Genomic DNA, 26,889 nt, shown 5'->3' on the forward strand with positions numbered 1-26,889 from the left:
TGTAGGGGTCGGTGATGTTACTTGAAGAATCGTTTGGGTTGAATCAGATATTATGGTGTCTCTTGAAGTATGTGCAAGTATAGTTCTTGCCTTAGTGCCTTTACCGAAGTCAGTATGGCTGATCTTGCCTCTTTGTTGAACACCACCCCTCCTTCGTCTTTTATTCGGTGGCGGACCATGCACTTTGGGCACCTCCGGTTTCTTAAGTTTAGTGTTTGTAGTCACCATCACTACTTGCGGGGTATCGGATATTGCTTCTGATCCCAAGCTTGAGTTACTAAAGGTAATGTAACGTTTGTATCCAAATTGTTGGAGACGTTTTGTGTAGGGGATGTTTCTCGCAGGAGTACTGGAATACCCTGAGTAGATAGGAGGTCCTCATTTTCTGAGACCAAACCTATACCAGGAGGGCTAGTCTGAGATAGTGGGGCTGGGGGAAGTTTGCTCTTAATACATTCAATGAAGCGACGTCGCTCTGCTCTACGTTCGGCCAATAACTTCTCCTTGTCTTTATCAGGGGCAGCTTTTTTAAAATAATTTTCTAGAGTACCTTTACTGTTTCCCCCTTCTAATGGCAATGCGGCTATTTCAGGGGTAGTAGCCATAAAGAATAACCCACCCAATGGTGATGTTAGCTACAGAGAAACGTAGCAGGGCGCTGAGAGGAGAGGACACAAGAGGGTGGCTCCAGCCCAGCCTCCTTCAGCCACTGAACGGCCACAAAACGGCCCGCCCTTTGCCCGGCGTCCCGCGAGGCGGGATGTGGCTTAGTTTTAAGCACCTCCTGGCGCTGTGCAGTGATGCGGGCGGCTCCGACCGCCGGGAATGCTGGGACTTGTAGTCCTCTGGTCCCGCTCACCTCTCGGTGGCCGCTAAAGTTGTTAACAATGCGGCGGCGGGGAGCAGGCACCCAGAGGAACTCCGCAAAATCAAGCAGCAGCCCACACGAAACAGGCAACAGGGCTTCTCTCCCTTTCACTAGGATCAGGACCTGGCTCTCGCTCCACAAACGGCAATTTCCCTCAGACTGTAGACTTCGCCGTGGCTAACTCGCTCCTCCTCCTCCTCACACAGTGTGTTTACTTCAATCACAGCACTTGGGTAGCGTTGCACTGTATTACCCCTTTACGCCTTGCACCCAATAACAAGGAAGATTTTTGTCAGCTAAAGCTGCAGTCTCTCGGCCCGGAACAACTTAACTCCCAGTATGAGCAGCTGGCTTCAACTCCAACACTGCCCTGCGCACAGCTCCATAGCTTCACATGCAGCCGCAGCTGGAGTCAGAAGGTGAAAAGGCAAGGGCAAAGAAAGAGGGTACTCTGGCTGCTACCGTACCTCCCAGGCCACAAGGGCGTCAAGGCCGCAGCTGCCCACCGCAATTCACCGCCACAGTCACAACCTGCCCACGACCCCCCCGCCGACTGCTAATGAAAGCGGGGGGCCGAAGCTGGAGCAGAGCAGGAACAATGCCGATAGCGGGTGTGGGCGCGGGCGCCGAGGGCGGGAGCCGCAGACGTCTTCTTCGTCCTCAAACGCCGGGTCGCGTTGCGGTGAAAACACGAACTGGAGCGCTGTTTCTTCGGGAGATCCCGCTCAGCAGACCTGCGTTCCGATTCTGATTCCAGCTATAAGTAAGTAAATATAAGGTTTAGCCAATCAATGAGTTTTTCAGTATGCGCGCAACTTTGCAAAGAGACATCGGGCCCTTTCTGCAATCAAGATTTGTGCTAGTAACAAGAAACACTAATAAATAGTATTTTTTTATTTGTATGTTGAAATCTGTCTTTTAAATGTACAGTGAAAACGGTGCTAGTTAATTTATTTGTATTTTCTCCAGCATGGCTCCAAGACAAAAGCAGAATGCTTTGCCCTAGTCCCATACAGGAGAAGGCACCCCACATGCTGTCACTACAATTAGGCCCATTAGCACTTATAGAAAGACAATCAACTGCATTCTCAGACTGACAATGGGCCGCTCCACAGTCTGCACGGGAGGGGCGGCTGCAGGGAGCCTCTTCAGTTTAAAAGATAAGAGCGAGAGGTCAGAGTGATATCTTTTTAACTCACCAGGGGCCTCTCGCATGAGAAACAGCATTCCTTTCTGAGATTTCCCATTTCGATTTTAGTATGATGTCTGTAAGGCGTCCGTAATTTGGGATCCCCAAATTACGGTCGCCTTGTGGACACCATACTAAAATGACGTACGGTCCGTGAAATTTACGGACGCTTGGTCACCCTACGCGGCCAAGCAAGAGTGCACACCCAGCATCAGCAGCAGCGCCAGGAAGCGCGAGGATAAAGATCAAAGCAGGCTCCCGCAGGGCGGGAAGCCCATTAAAACCCGAGCGCCAAGTAGCTGTGGTGGGTCCGGAGGGGGCAAGGACTTACCGCCCGAGGGTGGATCGCACCGGAACCAGAGCGCACACCCAGCGTCAGCAGCAGCGCCAGGAGGCGCAAGGATAAAGATCAAAGCGGGCTCCAGCAGCACGGGAAGCCCGTTACCACCCGAGCTTCAACTAGCTGTGGTGGGTCTGGAAGGGGCAAGGACTTACCACCCCAGGGACCCAGGTGCATCATGCCGGAGCCAGAGCGCACACCCAGTGTCAGCAGCAGCGCCAGGAGGCGCAAGGATAAAGATCAAAGCGAGCTCCGCAGCACGGGATGCATCACTGGCTATTCGAACTCTGTTCCTTTGCTTTGGACAGCCCTGAAGAGTCACGGGTTCAACACCCGCATGATGAAACACGTGTCGGCTGGTTGTATTCCTTGATGTCCAATACATTTTCATCTTGAAAGATACCACTTTGATGCGTCCACTTTGTTTCATGTGATGATACTTTGTTACCATGAATGAATTAAAGAGACACCTAGCTATACGTGTGCACAGGATTTGTTTGTTATAGTTACGGAGTGAGCCCTTGTTACTCACTATAGAGGTTTGGGGATCCCCTCTAACCTGTAGCACCGTACCAGTATTATTTCTTTTCACCAAACTCTTACCGCTACCAGCCCAGGCGCCATCTTTTCTGCATACACAAAAACCCCGCAGAGAATCTCTAGTACAAATTCCAACATCTACAGAACGACTCAGGCAAATCCTAAAAGAGCACACATTGATAATCGACGGGAACAAAAGTTATCTGACCTCAGTCAGATTCGTTTTCAACAGCATCTCATCACCCCCAGTGTATCAGGGAACCCAGGCACGCTACTGCCTAAGGATCTGAATCCTTTAACATCACATCTGGACAATCTCCCTAAAGCTCAAGTTTTGCTAATCAATGTTCCAAAAATAACCTTAGAGTACCCATATGAAAATGAGCAGGATTTGATAAATAAGTGTATACACTGGTTACGGCATGTGAGGAATTGCAGATCAGTCATAAGAGAAGACATATACTCTGCAAAAAGATATATGATCCATGGCTCTAGTACGGACTATGTATGTCTTAAGTTAACTACCAGTGATCATGTAGATAATTTAGTATCCTTTGACCTCAGAATATCTCGTTTGGCTTTATCCAACATAAGAATAAAATATAACCCCCCTGCATTATAAACTAGGACTGTTACTCAGGTTCAAGTCCCCTCTACCAAAGAGGGTTCTGCCCTGGACAAGGTTGATTGATGCCAACAGAGTGGGTCTACGACATTGCAGTATGAAGCAGTGTTAGCCATAAGGGGGAACCCATCGATCACCCAACAGTACAGATCCCTCCCATAGTGGTTGATAACATTACCACCGATCCCAGCCCAATTAATCGGTCACTATTACTAGCAACCTGGAATATAGCAGGGCTAAACTCTAAGGTAGTGCCAGCTGACTGGTCTTCATTTATTGGGGACCAGGATATATGGGCCTACCAGGAAACCTGGTCATTAAGCACAATCTTTCGCCCCGGGTACTTAAACTTTTTAAAACCTGCTATTGCCGGCAAAACGGGAAGGCCCTCAGGTGGGCTTACCACATGGGTTAGGCAACATCCAGGATACAGGGCTGTGGAGATCCATATTGAAAACGTTGATATCCTGGCTATTGTCATTCAACCAAGCCAAGGATCTGGAATAATAGTTATTCAATCAATCAATCAATCAATCAGGAGTTTGTTAAAGTGCAACTACTCACCTGTAAGGGTCTCAAGGCGCTATGGGTGGGGGGGGGTGCAGGTTCCATTCCATCAAGGAGGGGGTCTGTCGAAGAGCTAGGTTTGGAGGTTTCTTGCGAAGATGGGGAGCGATGTTGTCTGTCTGAGGTGGAGCGGAAGGGCGTTCCATGCTTTGCCCGCGAGGAAGGAGAAGGAGCGGCCTCCCGATCTGGTCTTTCTGGTGCGGGGGACCTCGACGTAGGAGAGCTGGGCTGATCGTAGGGTCCTTTGGGGTGCGTGGAATTTGAGCCGGCTGTTCAGTTATGCTGGTCCGGTGCCGTGGAGGGCCTTGTGTGCGTGGGTGAGCATCTTAAAGGTGATTCTCACCTCGACAGGGAGCCAGTGGAGTGTGAGCATGTGCTGGGAGATGTGGCAGTGTTTTGGCAGGTTGAGGACCAGTCTTGCGGCGGCGTTCTGGATGTTCTGTAGCTTGCGGATGAGGTTTTTGTTTATTCCGGCGTAGAGTGCGTTGCCGTAGTCGAGTCTGCTGGTGACCAGGGCGTGAGTGACTGTCTTTCGGTGTTCGAGGGGGATCCATTTGAAGGTCTTACGAAGGAGGCGGAGGGTGTGGAAGCAGGAAGATGAGACAGAGTTGATCTGGCGGTCCATTTTGAGCTCGGAGTCCAGGATGATTCCCAGGTTGCGTGCGTGGTCTGTGGGGGATGGCGGGTTTCCGAGGGCGGTGGGCCACCAGGTGTCGCTCCAGGCGTCGGGGTTTGGGCCCATCATGAGTACTTCTATTTTGTTGGTGTTTAGCTGTAGGCAGCTGTTTTTCATCCATTTGGCGATGGCTTCCATGCCTTCTCGAACGTTGCGTCTGGCGGTGTTGGGCTCGTTGGATAGGGAGAGGATGAGCTGGGTGTCGTCTGCGTATGACACGATGTTGAGTCCGTAGGTTCTGACGATGGGGGCAAGTGGAGCCATGTAGACGTTGAAGAGCGTCGGGCTGAGGGAGGAGCCCTGGGGGACTCCGCAGGTGGTAGGTGTGGGGTCTGAGAGGAAAGGGGGGAGTCTGACCCGTTGCATCCTGCCGAAGAGGAAGGAGCAGATCCAGTGGAGGGCCTTGTCCTGGATTCTGCGTATAAGGGTGCGGTGGGAGACTGTGTCGAACACCGCTGATAGGTCTAGGAGGATGAGGGCTACTGTTTCTCCTTTGTCCAGTAGGGTGCAGATGTCGTCTGTTGCGGCGATGAGGGCGGTTTCCGTACTGTGGTTTTTTCTGAAGCCGGATTGGGAGGAGTTGAGGATGTTGTGTTCTTCAATGAATGTGGCGAGTTGGCTGTTGATGGCTTTCTCGATGACTTTCCCTGGGAAAGGGAGCAGAAAGATGGGTCTGTAGTTTTTGAGGTCGGTGGGGTCCGCTGAGGGTTTCTTCAGGAGGGGGTTGACCTTGGCGTGTTTCCAGTCGTCGGGGAATAAGGCGGTGGCCAGGGAGCAGTTGATGGTGTGGCAGAGCACGGGTGTGATGGTGTCAGCGGCTCTGTTGAAGATGTGGTGGGGGCAGGGGTCCGTGGGTGCCCCTGAGTGGATTGACTTCATTGTCTTCAGTGTGTCTTTGGTGGTGAGGGCTGTCCAGTCATCAATCGCTGGTTTCCCGGTGTCGGGGGTGGTTGGTGAGGGTTCAGTGTGTTGGTTGTCTTCGTCGAAGTTGTCGTAGATGCTCTTGATTTTGTGGTGGAAAAAACTGCTGAGTTTGTCGCAGAGGTCTTGTGAGGGAGGGATGTCGGTAGACTCGCTGGTGGGTTGGGCGAACTCCTTGATGATGCTGAAGAGTTCCTTGCTGTTGTGTGCGTGGGTGGAGATTCTGTCTTCAGTCGCTTTTTTCCTCGTTTCTCTGATGAGTTGATGGTGAGCGTTGGTGTCGGCTCTGAAGTTGTTGTGGGTTTCTGTGGATTTGGTGTTTCTCCAGGCCTTTTCAAGGCGGCGGCATGTGCGCCTGGACTCTCGAAGTTCGGTGGTAAACCATCTGGCTTTCTTGGCACGGGTATTGTTGTTTTTCTTGAGGGGGGCTATGGTGTTGGTGCTGTCCGAGATCCATCTATGCAGGGTTCGGGCTGCGGTGTTGGGGTCGTCGTTTTCTGCGATTGTTGGGGTGGAGTTGTTGAGTGAGGAGATGAGCTGGTCGTCGGTGATTTTGGTCCAGTTTCTTTGTGGAAGCAGGTGCTGGTATCTGTGGATGGTGGGTGTTCTGAAGGTGAAGTGGACGCAACGATGGTCGGTCCATGGGAGTTCGGTGGTGTGGCTGAAGGGGATGGAGTTTCCTGTAGTGAAGAGGGGGTCGAGGGTGTGTCCTGCTGAGTGCGTGGGGTCAGTCACGATCTGGCAGAGTCCAATGTTGTGGAGGTTGTCCAGGAGGCATGTGGTGTTGGGGTCCAGTTGATTGTCGAGGTGGAAGTTGAGGTCTCCCAGCAGGGTGTAGTTGGTGGATGCGATGGCCTGCGGGGAGATAATGTCCGTGATGGAGTTGGTGAAGGGACGGTAGATGAGGGTTCCTCGGAGGGCGGCAGTGGGGCTGGCCAGTATCTTGAAGTGAAGGTGTTCCATCAGTTCTGTGGACTCGTCAGGGAGTGTGCTCAGGCGGAGGCTGGATTTGTGGATGATGGCGATTCCTCCTCTTATCTACGCTGGAGGAATGGCTGGAGGAAAACTTTCTAGCACAGTTTCCCTGCTAGATACTTTCATAGAAGAATAGAGAGGGAACTATAACCTGGTGATAGCAGGAGAACTGTACTTTTGAGCCCCTTCTTGATGATGAGAATGAACATGGTAAGGAAGAGGATGAACAGTGGGGTATACCTTCTTTAAATTTGCCGCAAATAACAACGTGAGCCGAGGCAGTCCTTCAACTGAATAATCTGTGTCTGGAGAGAGGTTTTAGGGCATCAAACAGGAGGACATTATCTGACAGCAAGGGATCCCATACATACTCTAATGGGATAAGCAGCAGTCGGATTGACTACTTTCTTATCAACATGGAGATGTGGTCATGTGTCTCCGACATGAAGGTCCATGAAAGATGTGAGAGTGATCACAACCCACTCTTACTAAATCTACAGGTCTCAGGGATAGTCCAGCAGCCCCAGATAATAGAAAACGTAACAGCAGATGTTTTTCTTAAGAACGATATGAGAAGGGTGAAGTGGGAAACAATCTTAGAGAATGACAAATCCCTAAGGAATATGAAGAGCTCAGTAGAACGAATCCTTAAGATCCTCTCTGATCATGAAACACAGGATGACATTAATGCAGTGATCCCGCAGGTACATGAAGATCTGTTCACAGAGCTTAAGAGTTTTCTCATTAAGGCACACAAACCAAGGAAAACAGCTATTATAAAATCCGCAAATTGGTGTAACAAGGATTGTATAGCGGCGCATCAAAAACTAACCTAAGCTATAAAATCAAAATTTATGGAAAACATAAAGGTTGCTAGAGTTAATTACAAGAAAACCCAACTCAAAGCCAAGAAAGAGTCAGATGAAAAATGATGGGAGGAACTCCTGTTGGCAAGCAGAGAAAAAAAGGATGCAGAACTCTTGGCAGCTAGTGAAGTGGGGCAGTGGGGAGCACAGACAAGCCCCTGTTAATTATGTAGCACCAGATCAGTGGATTACCCATTATCAAGCACAATTTGCTGCCACAACTGTCAGTACCACTCAAAGTCTATTCCTAAGGTCTGACAAAACCGTAACCTTCGGCCTAGAGGAGGTTGGTAGAGCTCTGGGTGCGAGTCCCAAAGGACGAGCGCCAGGCCTGGATTGTATTCCGGCCGACTTGTTAAGGCATGATAGAGAAAACTGGTTAAAATATGTTCATATTATCACAAATGTGATTGCGTGTGGCGCTCCAATTCCTGAATCCTGGCAAGGCGCGGAAATCATACCAATTTACAAAAAGGGGGACCGCACGAGCCCAAGCAATTATAGGCCAGTTAGCCTAATTGACTCGCTGCACAAGATAATGGCTAGGCTTATGCTAAGTAGGACCCAATCATGGATTAGCAAAAATTATGTTTTATCTCCACTCCAGGCTGGTTTTCGCCAATAAGTGAGCACCATAGACCAAGTCTTCAGGGTCATGTTGATTTATTGGAGCAGGGTAGTGATAGCGGAGGGTACCCTCTACGTGGCCTTTATAGATCTTAAGTCCAACTTATTGCTGCGAAACAAACTCTGGGGGGTACTAAAAGACCTCGGTATGCTAGGCAAACATCTTGCATTAACTGTCAGGCTCATGAGTCCAACTTTGAGTAGGTACGTTGGGGGTCGCAGGGCAAGGTTACAGATAGGTTTGAAGTATAAAAAGGGGTCCGGCAAGCGTGTGTTTTGGCCCCTACACTTTTCTCTCTGTTTATTGATAGGGTTGTATACTACTTTTCGACACACCCAACTGATGCCCCTTCCCTTACGGGTGAAAAGATTCCGCTACTTATGTTTGCGGCTGCCACTCTGATCCTATTCAAGACGCAAACAGGGTTGCAGTGTGCATTAAACAGATTTGAGACCTTTTGTAGTGACCACGAATTGGTAGTCAATGTGGATAAAACAAAATACATGATTTTCCATAAACACAAAACGGTTCAAGGAAAAGTATTCATGAACAAGGTTCAGGTTGGAACAATCTGATGTGTTCATGAACTTGGGAGTGACCTTGGGGAAGAAGCTTAATTGGAAACCACAGATAGATCTGATGACTTTAAAGCATGTCCAACTAGCAGGTGTCCTATTAAAAGAACACAGAATGTCCAAAACCAAACCGGTAAGCTGAAGTAGTCTTATTGAAGTAAGTCGCAGGAAGCAGAATGATATAATTAATTTGGTAGTTTATTCAGAGAAACGTACGTTATCTCTACAAGCCTGAGTCAACCGTTATATCTGAGACTCTCGGAACACTGTTCACTCCGAGTGTTCCGAGTTCCAGATGAGAACGGAAAACACGAGAACACCACACATCTCCCTTCTTAAAAGAAAGAAAACCATGTAACATATGTAAACAAAAACAAAGTTCATTTGAAACACATTTTTTAACATATTAAATAACAAAAATAAAAAAATAAAAAACGTAATCAAAATTCACATCTCAAAACACAGGTGATAAATTTGCTCTAACAAATCTTAGCAAAGATAAATAAGTTATCTCCTCATTACATAGTCTTTACACCATACAGGTGCATTCCTTTGTCTATGACATATTCTATGTTGATTAGAAACCAAACTATGCCGATTCTTCCACCCATTCGTGTTCCCATGAGAAGACTTAGGACTTAGAGTTGCGCTTCCACGTGCAGAAAATGTACTCCCTTTCTGACTTGAACTTTCCATATCCACAAATCTTGGAACCTTCACAACCTTTGAAAAACTCCAAACATTACCATCCGACAATTCCACAACTTGTTTGCCTACCCTAACAACTAGCATGGGATCAGAAAAACGAGATTCTCCAGACTTCATAAAACCAGACTTTCTTACTTGCACCCAATCACCAACGCTGCACGGAAGACAGACAGTGGAGTCCCTCGCTTTGGACATTAATCTCATATCTTTCCCACTAATCAGATCTCTCATCCATTGTTGACTCATATTGCAAATACTTTTTCTCCCCCGCATTTTTTCGAATGGGGATGAATCACCATCACTTCTGGGGGTGTTCCTATAATTCCATAAAAGTTTTCTCACAGCATCATAGCAATTTTGACCATTGCACAAGGCAAGTTGTAAACCTTCTTTCAATACCCTAATCCACCTTTCTGCCATACCATTTCCTTGGGATAATAAACAGAAAAACGTTTATGAATTATCCCATGATTATGGCAAAATGATTTCATTTCAGAAGATGAGAACTGTGCACCGTTGTCGGACAAAATTGAAACTGGAAATCCTTCCTTTTCAAAAATACAGTTAAGAAAATCAATGACAATTTTGGAGGTCACATGAGGTACAAATTTTACTACAGGCCACTGAGAGATCTGATCAATAAGAACAATGGCGTAAACAGGATTTTGCCCAAAACTCATGGGACCAGCAATATCAACTGAAACAGATTCCCAAGGCTTAGTAGGTCTTGTGACAGCATCACAATGATAGTTTACAACCTTCTGTGACTTATCACTGACAGTACACTCCAAACATGATCTAATTTTCTTTCTATGGATCTGTCAATTCCAGGCCACCAAAACTCACTTCTGATTCTCCTTTTCATGCTTGTCATTCCAGGGTGCCCCTCGTGAGCCATCTCAAGAACAATTTCTCTAAGATCTCGAGGTACAACTAATTGCAAACCTCTTAGTAAAGTGTCGTTTTGAATGGACAGTTCTTGAACTATATGAAAATAAGACCACATTTCTTGGGACAAACTAGCTTTGTTAGGCCAACCGTCCTTGACAAAAGACAAAACACTCTTATAATCATCATCACTGCCACAAGCAATTTTCCAGTCCTCTTCTCTTATGCAACCCTTAGAAACTTCACAAATAGAGACTACCCTGTCAGGAACTTCATCACAAGCAACAACATTATCGTCATCGACGGGTAACCTCGAAAGACAATCGGCTAAAACATTCTTTGCACCAGGAATGTACTCTACCTGGAAGTGGAAATCTTGTAATTTATATTGCCATCTAGCTATTCTGGCAGTCGCTTTACTACAACCTTTAGTAGTGAATAGGTCTACAAGAGGACGATGGTCAGTTCTTACTGAAAACCTTGAACCGTAGACATATTTGCGAAAATACTCAACAGCCTACATTACTAGCATCGGTAATAATGACAGATTCACATGAAGTATCTAATGGAGATAAAGCAGGTGCTAAAGCAATGCATTTCTTGACATACGAAAACTGATCTTTACAATTGGAATCCCAAACAAATAACTGATGATTTTTCATTAAGTTCCTTAAATGAACAGTCTTGTCAGCAAAGGTAGGGATAAATTTGGCATAGTATTCAGCTAATCCTAAAAAGGACCTGAGTTGATCCTTATTGGTAGGGTCAGGGGCATTTTCAATGGCTTTGACTAGACTATGCTTGGGTGAAATTCCTTTTTTACTAAAAGAATGGCCCAAATAATCAACTGACTCCATGCCAAATTTACATTTTTCTTTAGTTAATGTCAACCTATTGTCATGCAAAATAGATAAAACCTGGTACAAAATTTCTGAGTGCTCTTTCTCATCTTTCCCAAAAACTAATATATCGTCCTGAAAGTATAGTACGTTAGACAGGTTTTTAAACAGATTGTGCATGACCCGCTGAAAGAGTTAGGAAAGGTCTATAGCAAAGTGACAGACATTGATTAAATAGTCCAATTTGCGGTTTTTTGTAAATAAAAACCTAGACTGAAAAAGTATATTAAAGTCCACTTGTGTACAGAAACCAATGAGCAAAATAATTTCTGATAGAGCTTTATTGTATCTCTATATTGTGTTTACCTTAGCAGAATTTAAACCGCCAAATAAAACATACTTATTAACAGGAATATCTTTCACATTTGAATGGGGAAGAGGATAAGCATATCGATGTAGCTATGCTGAGAAATATCTTGCATTTATAAAAAAGAGAGAGAGTTTCCATATCTCTATATAATGTTTAGCTAAGCATAATTAGTCGGCCGAAACAAACATAATTATTAACGGGAAAATATTGCACATATGATTGAGGAAGAAGATAAGCCTATAGATATAACTGTGCTGTGAAATAGCGCATTTGGTGTAACATAAGTATATATAAAGAACCGAGCTAGACTAAGCATGACTTCTAAACCTTCATATTGAGCAGACTCACCCGTGAGGTTTGATGAAGATAGTGACGCTCCTGGTAGACAGGGACTTGTAGCAGTACTCGACAGCCAAAAGACCGCACACCGGTATGCTAGAATGCAAGCAACCGTGTGATAGGAAGCAGCCACTTTATATAGTGGTAGATGATTGGACGCGAATACTAGGAGTAGAAATCAAGGAAGTACTTATTCGTGCTAGGTCATAGTGATTAAAATAGAAGAAGGACTTGTAAAGTAAAATCAAATAGAATAAAGAAAGGACTGTTCTATGTCTAACATGAGGCGATATCAATGATAGACATAAGATGCAGGGTTAGGTTAGAAAAAAGACTAATGTGCGGCAGAAACAATACTAATAAACGATCCTAGTGGAGAATTGAAAAGATACGAAGATGAATGAAACTTGATTTCTAGAATTACAAAGATGGCAGATGACTTTACTGAGCAGAAAAAGTAGTGATTCTTGACAATAAATAGCAGAACATAAATTATTCAAGAAACAATAATACCTGTAGGTGCTATTTTGAGTAATAAAATTAAATAAACAAATGAATACTATAGAGGCGCTACCCTAGTTCTTAAGTAGGGTAGAAAATAGAGGAACTATTGTAATAGTCTTAATATCTTTGGGTCATGACGGGAGGAATCTGATAATTAAAGGGCGAAAAAAGTAGGTAGGGTAGCAAAACGTTAATACTAAACAGGGGAATAGTACCTCCTCATATATAAAGGTGGCTTATTTCACATGTGTCATATAGTCAACTCTTTTATCAAGCTTTAAATATATACCTTTCAGAGTGTGTATCAAATAATCGCTTGGTCCCAAGGAATTTCGGAATTAAGCCCATTATTTACCGTGTCAAACATGAAAATATGATATACTTCCCGTTTTTTTCTAATTTTATCACTGCAGAGCCCTGCAGTTGGTACAATTTTTTCCAATATATAGCAACGTATATCATCTGGAGAGTGTTGTTTTTCCAGATAATGACTTACTAGTGGTGCAGCCATTTTTTGTGTGCGGATTGCCGATCTATGTTCGGTTAATCTAGTATTCATAGATCGCGAAGTCTCACCCACGTATGCTTTTTCGCATGGGCACAGAAGTATGTAAATCAAATTTTTGCTTTTGCAGTTTGTCATCCCTTTATTTTGAATGGTAATTCCATGATGGCTAAATGATTCATTTTCTATGGCCAAAGGACATGATTTACATGTTCCGTATTTATAATTACCATGAATAGGCTGTAGGTCTCTAATGTTCAACTGAAGAGGTGGTTTTGTTTTAGGCATACGTGACCTTACTATTAGGTCTTTCAAATTTTTATTTTTTCGATAGGCAAACATAGGTTTTTGTAGTGCCTCAGTAGATGGTTTATTGATATTTAACAAGTGCCAGTGTGAACAGACAATCTGTCTGATTCTGTCATTAAGAATCGAATGTCTGGTGACAAATACCAGATTTTGTTCAGAAGTGTTGGAATTGCCTGACAGTAGGTGTTGTCTGTCGTAAAAATGGGCTCGTTTGTATGCATCCCGAATGATACGATGAGGATATCCACGATTCTTGAATTTGATCTTCATATCTTCTGCTCTTAGGTCGTAATCACTGAGTTTGGTGCAATTACGACGTAATCGCAGAAATTGTCCAAAAGGGATTGCATTTTTTTTGATTAGTGGGGTGAAAACTAGAGTGGTGCAAGATGGTATTGCGTGCAGTGGGTTTAGCATATAAATCCACATATAATTGCATTCCCTCATGTTTGATCATGATGTCGAGGAACTCGATCTGATCGTTGCTGACATGTGATGTAAATCGAAGATTTTCATCACAAAGGTTTAGCCATTGTATAAATTCAGACAAAATTTGAGGGTCATCATTCCATATAAAGACGATATCGTCAATATAGCGTGACCAACAAAGGACAGTCTCGAAAAAGGGGGCCTCCTCTTTGAAAATGTACTGGTATTCAAAGTGAGCTACATAAATGTTCGCTATAGTAGGAGCACAGGACGCTCCCATGCTTACCCCTTTTACTTGTTTGTATAGGTCATTTCTGAATTCAAAGATATTTTCTTTAAGGATAATCGCTAAGCAATCAACAATGAACTTACTATTGCAATCAACCTGGTAGGTTTCAATGAACCAGGTTACTGCATTAATAGCACCTTCATATGGAATGTTGGAATAAAGATTTTCAACATCTAGGGTTACTAGCCATTGAGTCTGTGCATTATAAGGGGTACCTTCTAAGAGGTTGATTACCTGACTGGTATCTTTGATGTAACCTGGTATTAACTGGACGTAAGGGCGCAAAATTGCGTCTAGGTATTTTGATATGGGCTCAGTTACAGAGCCAATAGTATTGACAATAGGTCTAAGTGGGGGATTGCCTATATCTTTATGTACTTTGGGGGTTCCATAGATACATGCTAATTTTGGTGAATCTAGATTAAGGTATTCATATTCTTTGCGACAAATAATGTCATCATTATAGGCTTTGTAGGTAAGATTTTCAATTTTAGATTTAGTTGCATTAGTTGTATTCTTAGTTATTTTTACATAGAACCTGTTGTCATTAAGCATGTTTTCCATTTTTTCGATGTAGTTATCTGTATCAAGGATCGCTATTCCGCCCCCTCTGTCACAAAATTTAACAGCCAGTTTAGTGTTGTTTTTCAAACATTCGATAGCTTGATACTCATCTAAGGGGACGTTGAAAGGTGTTCTGGGTACATATTTAGTGGCCTGTATGAAGTTGTTATATACTACTTTTTCAAATATGGCCACTTCAGGTGGTATTTGATCCAAGGTTGGGGTAAATATCGATTTGGGAGCTAGTCCTGATTTATTATTTCATTGTCATTGCTTTGATTATTCTGAAAGAAAAATTTCAATCTTACTTTTCGAAGAAATGTCATAAGATCTGCGAAAAGTTCAAATTTGTTTATGCCAGCATGAGGGACAAAGGAGAGTCCCTTCGATAGTAGAGACATTGCGGATTGATTAAGACTAGTTTTACTTAAATTGAAGATTGGTATGGTATCTATTGTCTCCAATATTTGGCATTCCATGTTTCCAGGTATTGATTGGAGTTCCCTTGAGGTGCCTGAAATTGCTGGGGATATGGAGCTTGTTGTTGGTATTGGTTGGGATTCCCTTGGGGTCCCTGGTATTGTTGGGGGTATGAGACTTGTTGTTGGTATTGTACAGGTTGTGGAAATTGTTGATGCTGGTATTGGTGTTGGTTGTATCCTTGGTATCTGGGCCTCCAGTTCGTTCTGTAATTGTTGCGTTTCCCTAAAAAAGGACGTCTAGTCTGTCTTGGGGTATATCCATAACCTCTGGGTTCTGATGTGATTGAGCCATCATCACTACCAGAATAGGATGAATTAGAGAAAGTGGTGACTTTTCTATTAAAACCAGAGTGGATTTGATTAGGAAAAGTATCATTACTTGTTTCAGTTTGTGTATAGAATCCTTCTGCAAGATAGGGATATACCCGTTCTTTACTGAAATTTCGTATATCTTTTTGCAGTTTGTCTGCTTTTCGTTTGACCAGATAGTCATTGTAGGAACTAAGTTCTTTGTCAATATCTTCTAAAGCTTTTTTAGCATCTGATATAGACGGAAGAGATTTGATTTTTGATTCTAGATCTTCTATTTCTTTTAGTAGTTCTAAAATGAGCTGTTTTGCTGTCTCTACAATTAACATCATTAAATCTCTTGAACAGCGATTTGCAATACAAGACCATTTGTCCAAAAAATCCTTGATGTGGGCAAAAAGTCCAGGTATATTTTTTATTTGGAGGCCTCGCGAAATAACTCCCGCTTTTAGATAATGTAGCATATATTCACCGTGAAGTTCTATGCGTTTCGTTTTTTTCTTTAGTGCTAACAACTTGATTAATTCAGAGTTATCTCCTGTGTCATTAGTAGTTCTTTTATCAAAGGAAACTGACAAACCTACCATACTCATAAAGTCATTATCACTGAAACCAAATGTGTCAAAATTAGCCATATTATGACTACTATACTCTTGTAGTTAGTTTCTCAAAGGAGAAATTTGTATGTACTGCCCAGGTTGTGATTGCTATATATTAACAAAACAGAGTTCCATATATCTAAATAAGAAAAAAGTGAACAAATGTTAAAATGTGGACAATGATGGCCAAATCAGCACATCCCCTCATAGAACAGGCTATGAGTTTAGTAAATATTTGGAAAAAGGGGACCCCTATATAATATAGTAGCACTTGCTATACATAGGGAAGAAACAGAGTTAGGAAAGGTCTATAGCAAAGTGACAGACATTGATTAAATAGTACAATTTGCGGTTTTTTGTAAATAAAAACCTAGACTGAAACAGTATATTAAAGTCCACTTGTGTACAGAAACCAATGAGCAAAATAATTTTGATAGAGCTTTATTGTTTATTGTTGTTGACTATTTTTCTTTTGTTTTCTACTATTTTTTGTATATATAGTTTTTATAAGTGATTATGTGTTTAAATTATATATAGTCTTGAATTAAAAAATACAAAAAAGAGAATACAAAATCAATAGACATGAAACATATATACAGTGATGAAGGCAAAGCGGTAGACACCACTACGCGCGTTTCGGCTCTTGAGCCTTCTTCAGGTGACCGTCTATTGTTCTATAAGCAATAAGAAGATATAAATAATGAGATTTACAAACACAAACATATTATGTGCAATATATAAAAGAAGACATATATACAAATTATTTACATTTCTTACAGTTTTATAATGGCGACAACCTTATTATATACAGTGGACTTAGGGCAGACATACATGTTATTTACAGTTATAGCAAATCATTGAGGGCAGTATAGATGTGTCATCATAGTGGTAGAGATTCTTTTCATTTACAATTGTATTACTTTAAGGTATAGTGGTTTTACAGGGATGTAACATTTCTTATATACACGGCAAATGTTATATATTTCAGTATTGACATGTTTATACATTTTAGAGCATGTTAATAGTTAGCTCTATTACTTGTTGATTACCTTGGATCTTTTTTAGTTTACATTAGTTGATAGACATTATTTGATTATACATTTCAGATCATATAGATGGTTAAACTTTACCTGTAGTGAAGCAAATTTTATACATGACATTATTAACATGTTTATACACTTCAGAGCATCTTGATGGTTAGCCCTTTACCTGTTGATTACCTTAAATCTTTTTTAGTTGACATTGATTGATAAACATTATTTAATTCTACATTTCAGATCATATAGATGGTAAAGCTTTACCTATTGGTCGTCATAAAATTGTTTTAATTGACATCAAAATGATAAACATTATTTGAGTATATTAATCTTGAACTTCAATTCATAAATTGCATTTCATAACAGACAAAATGTTGATAAGTCAAGTGTACAGATTACTTTCTTAAAGCGATACATATATTAACCATATAGTTTTCAAAAATAAGCCACCTGTATAATGTGGAGTATACTTTTATGGGGGTAGGATAGACTTTGTTAGAAAAGGTGGGAATAGACAAAGCAGAGAAAGCTGTGGTTTTAGATAATATCCTATATGACCTGTAGTTTAAAGTGTTACTACATTGTTAAGAGAGAGAACAATGTTGTTAAACTAAATGATAGCATAGCAATGACCGAGGTTCACAGAATTTATATAAAACGGGGGGAACTTAGTTTAAACAAAGATGATATAAATATATGAAGATGTACTTACAGAGTTTCAAAGAGTCCAGGACTCACAGTTAGGTGTGGCATGGATATAAAAGGTCAGTCGGTAAAAGCAGCTTCTTAAGATCTGGAGGTGTGATATAATTAACAACGATAATGAAAATAGTCACAATTCGTATGATAACAGGATTAAGATAGCTTGAGAAATATTGGATCCTGTAAATGAAGGAGGATTTAAACTGTACATAGGATGAGCTGCTTAATAAGTCAGCTGTAGGTGTAAACATAGCAGACTGGTAGGTAGTATTATCACCGTTAACCCTGTTGGTGTATAGATGACTATGAACTATGAACATGGATAGGGTCATACAGTAATAGGAGTAAGAAACATAATGAAATTACCTTGAGATGTGGAACGATGTAGTCCTATAACTTGTCATATGATGTTATGACATCAGAGAAAAGGAGGTGGTATAACAGTATAGTGGAGGTAGCTTAGATTCAGATCGTTATTTGTGTTGACATTTGTAGAACCTAAAATAAAATAAAATATCATGGACCAGATATAGTTTACATGTATAATTGACTCTCCATATAAGTGAAAGAGTGCATTATCGATATATAGTTACCTCCACGAGGATAACTTCCAGTGAATAGATGGTAAGGTGATGAGAGCAATAGTGAAGGAAGCGAGTATTTTATCTAGGGATGTAAGATAAGAGGGTTTAGTATATAATGATGCAATTTATTGCATCTATAGCGCGATTAATTATGATGTCTAATGTTACCTCCACAGGTTGATAACGATGTATGATTGTTAGCGCGAATATTTTGTATCCATCTAAGGGATGAATAGCGAAATAAAATTAAGTAGTAAACATATTAGTGCAGGGAAATCGAAAGAAATTCAATTTTACTTAAACAACAAGTTGGAAATTTACCTAAAGATAAAGTAGAAAAGATGTCCCAGGAGCGGAAGATACTATGGAGGATGATCTGGTCATAGCATTGCCTGAGAATAACGTATATAAAGATGAGAGTTGCCGTATCTCTATATTGTGTTTAGCTTAGCAGAATTTAAACCGCCAAATAAAACATACTTATTAACAGGAATATCTTTCACATTTGAATGGGGAAGAGGATAAGCATATCGATGTAGCTATGCTGAGAAATATCTTGCATTTATAAAAAAGAGAGAGAGTTTCCATATCTCTATATAATGTTTAGCTAAGCATAATTAGTCGGCCGAAACAAACATAATTATTAACGGGAAAATATTGCACATATGATTGAGGAAGAAGATAAGCCTATAGATATAACTGTGCTGTGAAATAGCGCATTTGGTGTAACATAAGTATATTTAACCCCTTGAACGCTCATGGCGAGCTCAGCTCGTCATGGTGTACACCTCCATACACTCATGACGAGCTGAGCTCGTCATGAACAATGGGTTTTTAAAAAAGTCAGCGCACAGCAGTAAAATGAGCCCGCACGCATGGTGATAAAGAACCGAGCTAGACTAAGCATGACTTCTAAACTTTCATATTGAGCAGACTCACCCGTGAGGTTTGATGAAGATAGTGACGCTCCTGGTAGACAGGGACTTGTAGCAGTACTCGACAGCCAAAAGACCGCACACCGGTATGCTAGAATGCAAGCAACCGTGTGATAGGAAGCAGGCACTTTATATAGTGGTAGATGATTGGACGCGAATACTAGGAGTAGAAATCAAGGAAGTACTTATTCGTGCTAGGTCATAGTGATTAAAATAGAAGAAGGACTTGTAAAGTAAAATCAAATAGAATAAAGAAAGGACTGTTCTATGTCTAACATGAGGCGATATCAATGATAGACATAAGATGCAGGGTTAGGTTAGAAAAAAGACTAATGTGTGGCAGAAACAATACTAATAAACGATCCTAGTGGAGAATTGAAAAGATACGAAGATGAATGAAACTTGATTTCTAGAATTACAAAGATGGCAGATGACTTTACTGAGCAGAAAAAATAGTGATTCTTGACAATAAATAGCAGAACATAAATTATTCAAGAAACAATAATACCTGTAGGTGCTATTTTGAGTAATAAAATTAAATAAACAAATGAATACTATAGAGGCGCTACCCTAGTTCTTAAGTAGGGTAGAGAATAGAGGAACTATTGTAATAGTCTCAATATCTTTGGGTCATGACGGGAGGAATCTGATAATTAAAGGGCGAAAAAAGTAGGTAGGGTAGCAAAACGTTAATACTAAACAGGGGAATAGTACCTCCTCATATATAAAGGTGGCTTATTTCACATGTGTCATATAGTCAACTCTTTTATCAAGCTTTAAATATATATCTTTCAGAGTGTGTATCAAATAATCGCTTGGTCCCAAGGAATTTCGGAATTAAACCCATTATTTACCGTGTCAAACATGAAAATATGATATACTTCCCGTTTTTTTCTAATTTTATCACTGCAGAGCCCTGCAGTTGGTACAATTTTTTCCAATATATACCAACGTATATCATCTGGAGAGTGTTGTTTTTCCATATAATGACTTACTAGTGGTGCAGCCATTTTTTGTGTGCGGATTGCCGATCTATTTTCGGTTAATCTAGTATTCATAGATCGCGAAGTCTCACCCACGTATGCTTTTTCGCATGGGCACAGAAGTATGTAAATCAAATTTTTGCTTTTGCAGTTTGTCATCCCTTTATTTTGAATGGTAATTCCATGATGGCTAAATGATTCATTTTCTATGGCCAAAGGACATGATTTACATGTTCCGCATTTATAATTACCATGAATAGGCTGTAGGTCTCTAATGTTCAACTGAAGAGGTGGTTTTGTTTTAGGCATACGTGACCTTACTATTAGGTCTTTCAAATTTTTATTTTTTCGATAGGCAAACATAGGTTTTTGTAGTGCCTCAGTAGATGGTTTATTGATATTTAACAAGTGCCAGTGTGAACAGACAATCTGTCTGATTCTGTCATTAAGAATCGAATGTCTGGTGACAAATACCAGATTTTGTTCAGAAGTGTTGGAATTGCCTGACAGTAAAAACGGGCTCGTTTGTATGCATCCCGAATGATACGATGAGGATATCCACGATTCTTGAATTTGATCTTCATATCTTCTGCTCTTAGGTCGTAATCACTGAGTTTGGTGCAATTACGACGTAATCGCAGAAATTGTTTAAAAGAGATTGCATTTTTTTGATTAGTGGGGTGAAAACTAGAGTTGGGCAAGATGGTATTGCGTGCAGTGGGTTTAGTATATAAATCCACATATAATTGCATTCCCTCATGTTTGATCATGATGTCGAGAAACTCGATCTGATCGTTGCTGACATGTGATGTAAATCGAAGATTTTCATCACAAAGGTTTAGCCATTGTATAAATTCAGACAAAATTTAAGGGTCATCATTCCATATAAAGACGATATCGTCAATATAGCGTGACCAACAAAGGACAGTCTCGAAAAAGGGGGCCTCCTCTTTGAAAATGTACTGGTATTCAAAGTGAGCTACATAAATGTTCGCTATAGTAGGAGCACAGGACGCTCCCATGCTTACCCCTTTCACTTGTTTGTGTAGGTCATTTCTGAATTCAAAGATATTTTCTTTAAGGATAATCGCTAAGCAATCAACAATGAACTTACTATTGCAATCAACCTGGTAGGTTTCAATGAACCAGGTTACTGCATTAATAGCACCTTCATATGGAATGTTGGAATAAAGATTTTCAACATCTAGGGTTACTAGCCATTGAGTCTGTGCATTATAAGGGGTACCTTCTAAGAGGTTGATTACCTGACTGGTATCTTTGATGTAACCTGGTATTAACTGGACGAAAGGGCGCAAAATTGCGTCTAGGTATTTCGATATGGGCTCAGTTACAGAGCCAATAGTCAAGTCAAGTCAAGTCAAAGAATTTATAAAGCGCACTACATACCCAGTGGGTCTCAAGGCGCTAGGGGAGGGGAGGAGGATTACTTGTCAAATATCCACGTTTTAAGTTGCTTTCTGAATGCTAGGTGGTTCTGGGTAAGGCGCAGGTGAGTGGGGAGTGAGTTCCATGTTTTAGCAGCCAGGTATGAGAAGGATCTGCCTCCCATGGTGGTCTTGTTGATGCGAGGTACAGTGGCGAGGGCTTGGCTGGAAGAGCGTAGTTGGCAGGAGGGGGTGTAGAAGGACAGTCGTGAGTTGAGGGATTCTGGTCCGATGTCGTAGAGTGATTTGTGTGCGTGGGTTAGCAGTCGGAAAGTGATCCTCTTATTGACGGGTAGCCAGTGGAGGTCTTTCAGGTGTCCAGAGATGTGTTGACAATAGGTCTAAGTGGGGGATTGCCTATATCTTTATGTACTTTGGGGGTTCCATAGATACATGCTAATTTTGGTGAATCTAGATTAAGGTATTAATATTCTTTGCGACAAATAATGTCATCATTATAGGCTTTGTAGGTAAGTTTTTCAATTTTAGATTTAGTTGCATTAGTTGTATTCTTAGTTATTTTTACATAGAACCTGTTGTCATTAAGCATGTTTTCCATTTTTTCAATGTAGTTATCTGTATCAAGGATCGCTATTCCGCCCCCTTTGTCACAACATTTAACAGTCAGTTTAGTGTTGTTTTTCAAACATTCGATAGCTTGATACTCATCTAAGGGGACGTTGAAAGGTGTTCTGGGTACATATTTAGTGGCCTGTATGAAGTTGTTATATACTACTTTTTCAAATATGGCCACTTCAGGTGGTATTTGATCCAAGGTTGGGGTAAATATCGATTTGGGAGCAGGTCCTGATTTATTAATTTCATTGTCATTGCTTTGATTATTCTGAAAGAAAAATTTCAATCTTACTTTTCGAAGAAATGTCATAAGATCTGCGAAAAGTTCAAATTTGTTTATGCCAGCATGAGGGACAAAGGAGAGTCCCTTCGATAGTAGAGACATTGCGGATTGATTAAGACTAGTTTTACTTAAATTGAAGATTGGTATGGTATCTATTGTCTCCAATATTTGGCATTCCTTGTTTCCAGGTATTGATTGGAGTTCCCTTGAGGTGCCTGGAATTGCTGGGGATATGGAGCTTGTTGTTGGTATTGGTTGGGATTCCCTTGGGGTCCCTGGTATTGTTGGGGGTATGAGACTTGTTGTTGGTATTGTACAGGTTGTGGAAATTGTTGATGCTGGTATTGGTGTTGGTTGTATCCTTGGTATCTGGGCCTCCAGTTCGTTCTGTAATTGTTGCGTTTCCCTAAAAAAGGACGTCTAGTCTGTCTTGGGGTATATCCATAACCTCTGGGTTCTGATGTGATTGAGCCATCATCACTACCAGAATAGGATGAATTAGAGAAAGTGGTGACTTTTCTATTAAAACCAGAGTGGATTTGATTAGGAAAAGTATCATTACTTGTTTCAGTTTGTGTATAGAATCCTTCTGCAAGATAGGGATATACCCGTTCTTTACTGAAATTTCGTATATCTTTTTGCAGTTTGTCTGCTTTTCGTTTGACCAGATAGTCATTGTAGGAACTAAGTTCTTTGTCAATATCTTCTAAAGCTTTTTTAGCATCTGATATAGACGGAAGAGATTTGATTTTTGATTCTAGATCTTCTATTTCTTTTAGTAGTTCTAAAATGAGCTGTTTTGCTGTCTCTACAATTAACATCATTAAATCTCTTGAACAGCGATTTGCAATACGAGACCATTTGTCCAAAAAATCCTTGATGTGGGCAAAAAGTCCAGGTATATTTTTTATTTGGAGGCCTTGCGGAATAACTCCCGCTTTTAGATAATGTAGCATATATTCACCGTGAAGTTCTATGCATTTCGTTTTTTTCTTTAGTGATAACAACTTGATTAATTCAGAGTTATCTCCTGTGTCATTAGTAGTTCTTTTATCAAAGGAAACTGACGAACCTACCATACTCATAAAGTCATTATCACTGAAACCAAATGTGTCAAAATTAGCCATATTATGACTACTATACTCTTGTAGTTAGTTTCTAAAAGGAGAAATTTGTATGTACTGCCCAGGTTGTGATTGCTATATATTAACAAAACAGAGTTCCATATATCTAAATAAGAAAAAAGTGAACAAATGTTAAAATGTGGACAATGATGGCCAAATCAGCACATCCCCTCATAGAACAGGCTATGAGTTTAGTAAATATTTGGAAAAAAGGGGACCCCTATATAATATAGTAGCACTTGCTATACATAGGGAAGAAACAGAGTTAGGAAAGGTCTATAGCAAAGTGACAGACATTGATTGAATAGTACAATTTGCGTTTTTTTGTAAATAAAAACCTAGACTGAAACAGTATATTAAAGTCCACTTGTGTACAGAAACCAATGAGCAAAATAATGTTGATAGAGCTTTATTGTTTATTGTTGTTGACTATTTTTCTTTTGTTTTCTACTATTTTTTGTATATATAGTTTTCATAAGTGATTATGTGTTTAAATTTTATATAGTCTTGAATTAAAAAATACAAAAAAGAGAATACAAAACCAATAGACATGAAACATATATACAGTGATGAAGGCAAAGCGGTAGACACCACTACGCGCGTTTCGGCTCTTGAGCCTTCTTCAGGTGCCCGTCTATTGTTCTATAAGCAATAAAAAGATATATGGATGAGATTTACAAACACAAACATATTATGTGCAATATATAAAAGAAGACATATATACAAATTATTTACATTTCTTACAGTTTTATAATGGCGACAACCTTATTATATACAGTGGACTTAGGGCAGACATACATGTTATTTACAGTTATAGCAAATCATTGAGGGCAGTATAGATGTGTCATCATAGTGGTAGAGATTCTTTTCATTTACAATTGTATTACTTCAAGGTATAGTGGTTTTACAGGGATGTAACATTTCTTATATACACGGCAAATGTTATATATTTCAGTATTGACATGTTTATACATTTTAGAGCATGTTAATAGTTAGCTCTATTACTTGTTGATTACCTTGGATCTTTTTTAGTTTATATTAGTCGATAGACATTATTTGATTATACATTTCAGATCATATAGATGGTTAAACTTTACCTGTAGTGAAGCAAATTTTATACATGACATTATTAACATGTTTATACACTTCAGAGCATCTTGATGGTTAGCCCTTTACCTGTTGATTACCTTAAATCTTTTTTAGTTGACATTGATTGATAAACATTATTTAATTCTACATTTCAGATCATATAGATGGTAAAGCTTTACCTATTGGTCGTCATAAAATTGTTTTAATTGACATCAAAATGATAAACATTATTTGAGTATATTAATCTTGAACTTCAATTCATAAATTGCATTTCATAACAGACAAAATGTTGATAAGTCAAGTGTACAGGTTACTTTCTTAAAGCGATACATATATTAACCATATAGTTTTCGAAAATAAGCCACCTGTATAATGTGGAGTATACTTTTATGGGGGTAGGATAGACTTTGTTAGAAAAGGTGGGAATAGACAAAGCAGAGAAAGCTGTGGTTTTAGATAATATCCTATATGACCTGTAGTTTAAAGTGTTACTACATTGTTAAGAGAGAGAACAATGTTGTTAAACTAAATGATAGCATAGCAATGACCGAGGTTCACAGAATTTATATAAAACGGGGGGAACTTAGTTTAAACAAAGATGATATAAATATATGAAGACGTACTTACAGAGTTTCAAAGAGTCCAGGACTCACAGTTAGGTGTGGCGTGGATATAAAAGGTCAGTCGGTAAAAGCAGCTTCTTAAGATCTGGAGGTGTGATATAATTAACAACGATAATGAAAATAGTCATAATACGTATGATAACAGGATTAAGATAGCTTGAGAAATATTGGATCCTGTAAATGAAGGAGGATTTAAACTGTACATAGGATGAGCTGCTTAATAAGTCAGCTGTAGGTGTAAACATAGCAGACTGGTAGGTAGTATTATCACCGTTAACCCTGTTGGTGTATAGATGACTATGAACTATGAACATGGATAGGGTCATACAGTAATAGGAGTAAGAAACATAATGAAATTACCTTGAGATGTGGAACGATGTAGTCCTATAACTTGTCATATGATGTTATGACATCAGAGAAAAGGAGGTGGTATAACAGTATAGTGGAGGTAGCTTAGATTCAGATCGTTATTTGTGTTGACATTTGTAGAACCTAAAATAAAATAAGATATCATGGACCAGATATAGTTTACATGTATAATTGACTCTCCATATAAGTGAAAGAGTGCATTATCGATATATAGTTACCTCCACGAGGATAACTTCCAGTGAATAAATGGTAAGGTGATGAGAGCAATAGTGAAGGAAGCGAGTATTTTATCTAGGGATGTAAGATAAGAGGGTTTAGTATATAATGATGCAATTTATTGCATCTATAGCGCGATTAATTATGATGTCTAATGTTACCTCCACAGGTTGATAACGATGTATGATTGTTAGCGCGAATATTTTGTATCCATCAAAGGGATGAATAGCGAAATAAAATTAAGTAGTAAACATATTAGTGCAGGGAAATCGAAAGAAATTCAATTTTACTTAAACAACAAGTTGGAAATTTACCTAAAGATAAAGTAGAAAAGATGTCCCCGGAGCGGAAGATACTATGGAGGATGATCTGGTCATAGCATTGCCTGAGAATAACGTATATAAAGATGAGAGTTGCCGTATCTCTATATTGTGTTTAGCTTAGCAGAATTTAAACCGCCAAATAAAACATACTTATTAACAGGAATATCTTTCACATTTGAATGGGGAAGAGGATAAGCATATCGATGTAGCTATGCTGAGAAATATCTTGCATTTATAAAAAAGAGAGAGAGTTTCCATATCTCTATATAATGTTTAGCTAAGCATAATTAGTCAGCCGAAACAAACATAATTATTAACGGGAAAATATTGCACATATGATTGAGGAAGAAGATAAGCATATAGATATAACTGTGCTGTGAAATAGCGCATTTGGTGTAACATAAGTATATATAAAGAACCGAGCTAGACTAAGCATGACTTCTAAACTTTCATATTGAGCAGACTCACCCGTGAGGTTTGATGAAGATAGTGACGCTCCTGGTAGACAGGGACTTGTAGCAGTACTCGACCGCCAAAAGACCGCACACCGGTATGCTAGAATGCAAGCAACCGTGTGATAGGAAGCACCCACTTTATATAGTGGTAGATGATTGGACGCGAATACTAGGAGTAGAAATCAAGGAAGTACTTATTCGTGCTAGGTCATAGTGATTAAAATAGAAGAAGGACTTGTAA

The sequence above is a fragment of the Lissotriton vulgaris genome, chromosome 4_1 (genome assembly GCF_964263255.1).
Source record: "Lissotriton vulgaris chromosome 4_1, aLisVul1.2, whole genome shotgun sequence".
Classification (NCBI taxonomy): Eukaryota; Metazoa; Chordata; class Amphibia; order Caudata; family Salamandridae; genus Lissotriton; species Lissotriton vulgaris.